This window comes from Vigna angularis, chromosome 4, assembly GCF_016808095.1.
Source record: "Vigna angularis cultivar LongXiaoDou No.4 chromosome 4, ASM1680809v1, whole genome shotgun sequence".
NCBI lineage: Eukaryota > Viridiplantae > Streptophyta > Magnoliopsida > Fabales > Fabaceae > Vigna > Vigna angularis.
This window is the reverse complement of record NC_068973.1, coordinates 15018806-15028120: the sequence shown is the minus strand read 5'-3', so window position 1 is coordinate 15028120 and position 9315 is coordinate 15018806. Positions and strand designations below refer to the sequence as shown.

General features: G+C 33.9%; 2 long non-coding RNA genes across 4 annotated transcripts; one reads left to right on the top strand and one right to left on the bottom strand.

Moving 5' to 3' along the window:
• Positions 1-4523, top strand: LOC128196318 (uncharacterized). The gene is made up of 2 exons (XR_008248505.1): positions 1-4125; positions 4312-4523. It is a non-coding gene; the product is annotated as an uncharacterized LOC128196318 (long non-coding RNA).
• Positions 4524-4536: 13 nt separating this feature from the next.
• Positions 4537-8427, bottom strand: LOC108321656 (uncharacterized). 3 transcript variants are annotated; one of them, XR_008248504.1, is made up of 4 exons: positions 8204-8427; positions 6607-8090; positions 6408-6501; positions 4537-4782 (listed from the first exon to the last, which is right to left on the bottom strand). It is a non-coding gene; the product is annotated as an uncharacterized LOC108321656 (long non-coding RNA). The 3 variants fall into 3 exon arrangements; XR_001831506.2 differs by having other exon boundaries at positions 8016-8090; positions 8204-8420; XR_008248503.1 differs by having other exon boundaries at positions 6408-8090.
• Between the last annotated feature and the right edge of the window lie 888 nt (positions 8428-9315).

The window sequence follows — 9315 nt, the reverse complement described above, 5'->3', positions numbered from 1 at the left end:
ATCCACATGGATGATCATTGCAAGACAGGACGAACGTACATAGGCAAATGGACAACACAAGGAAAAACGAAAGGGTAAGCTTACATAATTTAATTCATACATCAACATATACATTTAACATTTCAATTCACACACAACATGTAACTTAACATAGAAATTTATATATATAGATATACTAGACAGACCGTCCGGACTGTATGAATCTGTGTAGCTACAGGCGTCCTTGCACCCGGGTGATGTAGTAACTGTAATAATCACATCAGCTGCCACCCGAGGTTAGTCCGTTCTTACGTCGCCCATGTTAACTTATGGACTAAGGACCTCCTGCCATTCCCACACATGAACTACTCTCCTCTACGTGAAGATGAGTATCACGGAATATCAGGATGGACCAAGCCAGCATTAGCATGCCCACAGTCATACTTTACCAATCCAATATTCAACATATATGAGACGTTCCTCCCTGGAACGCTCGTCCAAAATCCAATATCATAATATCACTCCATATAGTGTTCACACTTTAAGTTATCATAATTCATCATCATTTACATCTTTAGATTTAAGAGCATAAAATGACGAACGTTCAGTCCTCTTGAAGAATTAGGACGAACGTCTAGATGAAGGTACGGAATAAACAGGGAAGTATACAACGAACGTTACTATCGGATTCGGCCAGTTAAATGAACTGACTCGTTTGGACGTACCGTGGTACTTAAAGAAAATTTCGTTATGAAGACCTTAGACCAGATCCAATGTAAAAAGAAGAGTCAAGAATATTTAGAACTATCTTTGTAGTAATTCGCATACAGAAGACCGATGCCAATAATTGAATGAACGTGAGAGAAGATGAATATTATAGTCCTTTGAACGAACGCTATTTATCAATGTGGGTATCCAATAATACGAACGAGCACCACTTATGACGAACGCTAGGTAGATGACCGAGCATCAATTATGACGAACGCTTGGTATAAGACCGAGCGCTATTAAGGACGAACGCTTGGTATAAGACCGAACGCTATTTAGGACGAACGTTCGGTGTAAGACCGAACGTTACTCATTTCAGTTTTATTCAATTTAAGGTGTACGACATCTCTATGCTGAGCCAAACGCTCAAACATAGTAATTCGAAATAAGGACGCTCGTTCTCAAATCGAATTCTTCCCAAATGAAAGAATTTTACTCTAAGTAATTTTCAGGAAAACCGAACGGTATAAGACCGTACGATGATGAGCGTAATTTATCATAGGGAAATTATCATATCCAGATTTTCAACTAAGTTAACTCAACCTTTCTCATGTGATTCCTACTTTGAAAATTCATATCCATTATCAATTCTCATACTATACAGATTTCATTATATTAATAAATCAAACTATACTATAATCATACACCTTTCATACGTATCCAAATCAACATGCATTTCAAACAACAGAAAACATATTCAATATTAGTGATCGTTCATAACAGCTAAATCGGCATACTTTTCATACATCCAAGTCAAATCATACAACATGCAAGTATAAATTAAATATATAAACTTCCCTTACCTGGATTGGTAAGCAACTTATCCTAAACTCAAGATTTTTGGTTTCGTCCAACTAACGTTTTTCTACCCTCAATGTCACTTGACTCTTCCAAAACAATTCTAGCCACAGGAAAAACGAAATACCTAGACTACACACTTGCATGCAGCTAAAACTTAACTTTTCAGGAAATCTAAGAACGAATAACTAAGGAAGACACTTACCAGCTTCAGCTTCTGAAATCGAACGGTTCTTCTTGAAGCCCTTGTCACCAGGAGTCCTTCTATGGTGTCGGAATCGTGATCGGAGGAGATGAGACGGTGGTGATCTTAGAGAAAAGGTGGGGGAGTCGTAGAGAGAAGGAGGAGAGAAAAGAATTCTCCAGAATTATGAGAGGAGTGTGCGTGTAGAGCGAGAGATGAATTTTTCTGAGAATGCAGGCTTTGTTTCCAATGTCGAACGAACGTCCGCTTCTCGTCAGCCACGTGCATTCCACTAACGCTTTCCAGACTCCTCTCGTCGTGACACCTGGCGTTCGTTAGTGAACTGTCGCGTTCTCCGAGTGACACGCAAACTGCACTGCGTTCCCCACTCCAGACTCCATGCAGCGTGACACCTAGCGTCCGCTTTTGGAATACTTCTTCCTGTTGCTGCCACGTACGCTGTTGAGGTGTCTCGTTCTCCAGCTGCCACGCGCACTCCAGAGTACGTTATTTTCCGGGGTCTTACAATGATGCTGAAGGAATTGTGGGGAAGAATGATGCCGAAGCTATATTGCAAGAGAAGGAGGATGCCGAAGCTATATTGCAAGAGAAGGAGGATGCCGAAGCTATATTGCAAGAGAAGGAGGATGCCGAAGCTATATTGCAACCATTGCTAGAGGATGGCGCAACGATATTTCAACATCTCCCTGAAGATATTATGATCCTGATATTGAGTCAATTACCCATCTTAAGTGATATTTCTAGATTTGAATGTGTGTCTAGGTTTTGGTGCAATATTATACCTACAATTTATTTTCAAAGGTTGAATTTTTATACAAAATTTAAACTTGGTGGATATTTGCAACCTCCGTATTAAGAATGGAGTGCAAGGCTTAGGTTTCTTTTTGGCAATTATCTTGAGTATACATATACATAGTGTGTTTCAGAAACTTTGTTTTGTATTTTCTGTCAAATGTTTCAGATACTTTGATTTGTTCATAGATTTGATCTGTGAATCTGATGTTTGTGTAAGACAAAAGTTTTGAAAATAAGTTAGGTGTTATTCAACTCTCACAACAAATATATATTTGCTATTTTATATCCATTGGAATATATATCTTCTCGATAATATAATTTTACTATTAGATAAATTTTAATTCAAACTGACTATTTTTGTTTAATAATATATATTCTTGTATATTGATAATTAATTCTTAATAATTTACTCTTGCTTATATTTTTCACGTGATTTTTTGTTTTAATTATAAATAAACAATGTTGTTGGTTTAACAGTCAATTGTAAATTCACATAGAAAATAATATATATACATATAAATATTATATATATTCTTTTTAAAATGAACTTTTATGTATTTGTGTATAATTTTGCCTATAATTATTCTTTACGACATTACGCGGCTTATATAATCTGAACCGAATGCTGGATGTTATTACATAACATATTATTTTGATAATGAGAATTTATTGACTTTAATTATTATAGATTTGAAACTGCAGACGGTGCGGTTTGTAGGAAAAGAAAATCCAGATCCATTAATCCATTAATTTAATTTAACATATATAAAAGAAAGGAATGATATTTTGAATTTATCCGAAAGCTAAGAAATCATTTGTGAATAAAAAACACATAATCTAAAAATGATTAAAAAATGTGTGGCAATGATGTGTAAAAATTAAGAATAAAAAAATTGCAGGAAATGGTGAAGTTGAGAAGTAAAAAGGTTGTGGATCAGATAAGCGTGATGATGCAATGCAAGACAACTTCATTGAAGGAAGATTTGATTTGGTTGAATATGTGAACTGTGTGAAAGTCAAGGAAGATAGGTTTGAGAAACAGAGAAGTTCGGGTCGTGTCTGACCATCAACAAACGTTACTATTAATTATAAAAGTATGATTCTGACAAGAGAAGCGACAACTGCAATGGGATAATCCTCTCTGCTTCATTCTCAAAAAACAACAAACAAGATCTCTCAGATTTGGATCCTCCGAATCTCCCTCCTTTTCATTTTCTCATTTTTATTATTATTATTATTATTATTATTATTATTATTATTATTATTATTATTATTATTATTATTATTTTTCTTCACAACCCTTTCTTTTCTCCTACCTCTCCACCATTCAATATAAACCATTACCCTCTCTCTCTTTCTTCTTACCTTTATTTTATACTATACCTTTCTTCTGCCCATTCTTTTTCTTAAATCATCTCTTCCTCCTTTTTTCTTCTTAATTCAATCCAAGATTGCTGCCGCCAGCGTTGTTTTCAGGCCGGAAGTGGGTTCCGGGAAGCTCCACGTCCGTCCTTGCCGTTGATGACAGCCACGTCGACCGCAAGGTTATTGAGAGGTTGCTCAAATCTCTTCTTGCAAAGGTAAGGACTAAAGACGGAGAATTTTGGTGGCTTTGTGTGCTTTTTGCTCTGATCGGTGAAAAATAAGTAGTATCTCGAAGAGAGTGTGTTTTAACTGGACTTTTTCGGTGTTGGGATCAGTTTTTGTTGTTTTTTTTTCTTGCATTCGTTTGTATTCTGATGGTTATTTGAACTGGGTGTTGGCAGTGACGGTGGTGGAAAGTGGAAGCAGGGCTCTGCAGTATCTGGGGTTGGATGGAGAGAAGAGCTCCATTGGTTTTGATGTGCATATTTGGCTTTTTGAATTCTTAAAGGACTTCTTTTTGGTAGTGTTTAGGAGTGGTACTTATGTTGTTTGATGAATGTTGTGAGAGTGTGTAACATCCCATAATACATAAATAACCATAAATCAGAATTAATTACATTTAACAATAAAACAATGCAGTCTTTACATTAAAATAACGAGGTTCAAAAATCGAACGGCTTAAAGTACAGAATTAAAATGCGGAAACAATGAAGGTTTAGAAGGAACGACTTTACAAAAACATTTAACCGAACGTCAAAATAAAAGCTAACATCTAAACTTCTAATATGAACGAGCGTTTTAAGGCTCGGTTTTAATTTCCACTTCAACCAGATTTTTTTTTTCAATAATATCCTCTAGAGTGGCCTCGCCTTCTGCTCACATTCATATGGATGATCATTGCAACGACAGGACGAACGTACATAGACAATAGACAACACAAGGAAAACGAAAGGGTAAGCTTATGTAATTTAATTCATACATCAACATATACATTTAACATTTCAATTCACACACAACATGTAACTTAACATATAACATCATAAGAAATATATAACTAGACAGACCGTCCGGACTGTATGAATCTGTGTAGCTACAGGCGTCCTTGCACCCGAGTGGTGTAGTAACTGGGATACACTCAACAGCTGCCACTCGAGGTTAGTCTTATCCAAAGTACCCCTAAGGAATAGAATCTCCTGCAGTTCCCACACATGACCTACCCCCTCTACGTGAGGATGAGTACTCACGGAACATCAGGATGGACTGCCAACATTAGCATAACCACAGTCATACTTTACCAAATCCAATATTCAATATGAGTCATTCCTCCCTGGAACGCTCGTCCAAAATCCATAATCGTATAATCACTCAATATAGTGTTCACACTTCAAGATCTTATAATTTATCATCATTTTCATCTTTAGTTTTAAAGGCATAAAATAACGAACGTTCATCTCTCTGAAGAACGAGGACGAACAGTAAGAAAATATACTGAATGAAATAAGAAATCTGTAACGGACGTTAATTTCTATGCGGTCAGTTAAATGAACTGACTCGTTGAGTTTACACTGGTACATAAAGAAATTTCATTATGGAGACCTTAGAATGGATCCAATGTAAAGAGAAGAACCAAAAATATTTAGAACTATCTTTGGAGTAATACACATACGAAAATCCGTTGCCAGTAAATGAACGAACGTGAGGAAAGGAAAATATTATTATAATTGAACGAACGCTATTTTATCAAGTGGGGTATACAATAATACGAGCGCTTGGTATAAGGCCGAGCACTACTTAGGACGAACGCTAGGTAGATGAACGGGCACCAATTAGGACGAACGCTTAGTATAAGACCGAGAGCTCATTAGGACGAACGCTAGGTATACGATCGAGCATCAATTAGGACGAACGCTTAGTATAAGACTAAGCGCTACTTATGACGAACGCTTGGTATAAGACCGAGTGTTACTAATTTTAAAGTATAAGGGTATAATATATATAACTTCACTTAATTTAAGATATACGGGTACCACTAGGCTGAGCCGAACGCTCAAACATAGTATTCCACAGGAGGACGTTCGTTTTCAATCAGAACTCTTTCCAAATGAAAGAATTCCTTTTTAAGCATTTTACTAGAAAACCAAACGGTATAAGACCGTACGATGACGAACGTATTTTATCATAGTGAGGATTTCATCTTTCAGATTTTCGTCTATTTCAAATATCAAGTTTCAACATATCAGTTCATACTTTATAACTTCATATCAATTTACAAACTTTATATGATTAACATTAATCATTCATACTTCAAAGTGATAACTCATCTCATATTCATACGTATCAACCATAAACATACATTTCAACCAACATAGACCCTATTCATTCAGTACAATAGTGATCGTTCATGTATACTCAATCAGCATATATCTCATACACTCAGTCAAGATCGGACGTTCATACAGCATACAAGTATCAATTAAATTAAATAAGCTTCCCTTACCTGGATCAGTAGTGAACGTCCTAAGAGTGTGATTTTGACTCGTCCAACTATGGCTTTCTACCCTCAACGTTTTTCTTAAGTTCTCCAACTAAATCTAACCAAAAGAAAACGCAGAAGAATTTAGCTTATACCCTTGCATGTAGCCGAATCTTGGTTTGCATGTAACTCAGAAACGAGCGTCTAGAGTTAAGAGACTTACCGGTTTCAGAACTTGAAACTTGTTTGGATTTATCTTATCATTAATCATAAAAAATAGTTAAAAAATGAAAAATGTGAGGTTAGGATCATCTTATAAATTCTATTTAGCTTTATCCGAATTGAAACTTAACTTATGACATAGCTCTCACATCATAAGCTCTTTTTGAATAAATACTTTGTAATATAAGAGTGTAGCATGGCTAGTATACAAGTAACATATATCGTGTAGTTACAACTGAATGTGCTGTGTCAGAAACTCAGTTAGGAAAAGCAGTTAAAAATAGTTACCTTAATCTTTATAAAGACCTACATAGCACCCTCATAAGTGAATAAATTATTTTTTACCTGTCTTCTGTGTTCCACACACACACACACACACATACACATACACATACACACACACACACACACACACATACACATACACATACACATACACATACACATACACATACACATACACATACACATACACATACACATACACACACATACATATATATATATATATATAAAAATAAAAAACATTTATTCAGAATAAATTTGTAGAATGAGGATGGGATCTACAATATAAACATATAAAGAGCAAGAAAAGGAATGGGAATAGAGGCAGAGAAGTAGTATGTCAATCAATAAATCAAGAATGGAACCACATAGCTGGAGAAAAGTAAACGAGTTTACTACTCAAAAAATATATCTTTAAAACATGACTATGGGACCATTTGAAAAAACTTCTATGAAACTTGTTTGGATTTATCTTATCATTAATCATAAAAAATAGTTAAAAAGTGAAAAATGTGAGGTTAGGATCATCTTATAAATTCTATTTAGCTTTATCTGAATTGAATTAGCTTTACAGTGAAACTTAACTTATGACATAGCTCTCACATCATAAGCTCTTTTTGAATAAATACTTTGTAATATAAGAGTTTCTGGTGCAGTAACAACAATCAAAACAGCCCAATACAACAAGATTTTCTACTGCAGTAACAGCAAAAATAACAAGCAGTTTATACAACCTTTTTCATCCAAACAACAACTATAAACAAAAAAAACAATTTTTTGTAGTAACAGCAGAGAATTCCTGCAACAATTTTAACCCAAACAACAAATAATTTTTCTGCAGTAACAGCATCAAAACAGCAAACAATTTTTTGTAGCATTCTAATCAAAACAACAAACAATTTTCTGCACCAATTTAATGTTAAAACAGTAAAGTTTCTGGTGCAGTAACAACAATCAAAACAGCCCAATACAACAAGATTTTCTACTGCAGTAACAGCAAAAATAACAAGTAGTTTATACAACCTTTTTCATCCAAACAACAACTATAAACAAAAAAAACAACATCATCACTGGTAGTGCTCAAAAGGGTAAAACTACCACACAAAAAATTTGAAAAAAACCTACCTCAAAGTCATACACCACTGAAGCGACACAAGTCGAAACGTAAACCAGAGACCACAACCCTCAACTCCACAACCACTGAAAATAATCTTGCAGAAATGAGTTTACATCACAATGTACTTCAAAAAGGAAAAGCGAAATCAAAATAGAAAAACCCTCACTTAGGAGAGATCAAAAAACAAAACCCCTACCTCAAACTCACAAACGAGAGACGAGATTGGGAGCGACACCAACGATGGAAGCACTGATTGAAGCACCGAAGAAGCAGAAATCAGAATAGAGGCACTACTGATGGAGAAGAATGACTTTAGTCAAAGAAAACCTAAATGGATTTCCTTCGTTCACCTTCCTGAAATATCTTTCTTATCCTTGTGCCCCCACAAGTGTGATCCTTTGAAAGATATTTGTTACATAAAGTTGCTTCAAATAATAAAATTTTAAAATTTACAAATATAGGTAAGTTATGTTTGTATGATTTATAATTTATTTGTACAGAACTCGTGTTTTTTAAATAAAGTTATAATAGGTGAATATGATGAATGAAAAAATTATACTAATCAAATACAACTCTCATTAATTTTAATTTTTTTTTATTTAAACTGAAACTACGTAGGAACAAGTATATTTTTATCTGAACAAAATTCATATAAGATCGATATGATTTTTTCAGTATATTTTAATGAGAAAGAATTTATTTATTGTTATGACATTTTTTTAATTATTTAATAATATAAAGATATAGAAAATGATATTATAAAATTAATAATAGATTAAAAATAGTGAGTATAAATAGTTTTATTATAAATGAGTTTCATTATTATTAAACATAATATTTTTATATTATTTATCTAATAAATTAAATACTTTATTCAAGTTATTTGAGTCAAACATGTTGGTAAGTTAAAACATAATATGATGTTAAAAATTATAGATATTAAATGTAATAAAAAACTCATATATATAAACATTTTTCTAGAAATTTAGAACAAAATTTTACCATTTATTAAGTAATATGAAGAAAAAAAATATATTGAACAGTGAAAATAAGATTGAATCAAACTTATTTAAGGGAAAATGTAAATAAAATTTTGCAATATATCATAAGTTTAAATCTGAGTCATGAGAATGCTCCATTAATGTGGAGAGAAAGAGAAAGATGGTTGAATATAGTGGGAAGGTGTAGGGTATTTTTGGAATAAAAGAAAATAGTAGAGAGATGTAGAGTATTTTTAGAATAAAAAAAATAGTGGGGAGGTGCAGGAGCACTTGGGGTGGTGGAGGGAGCAACACCCAATGTTTTATT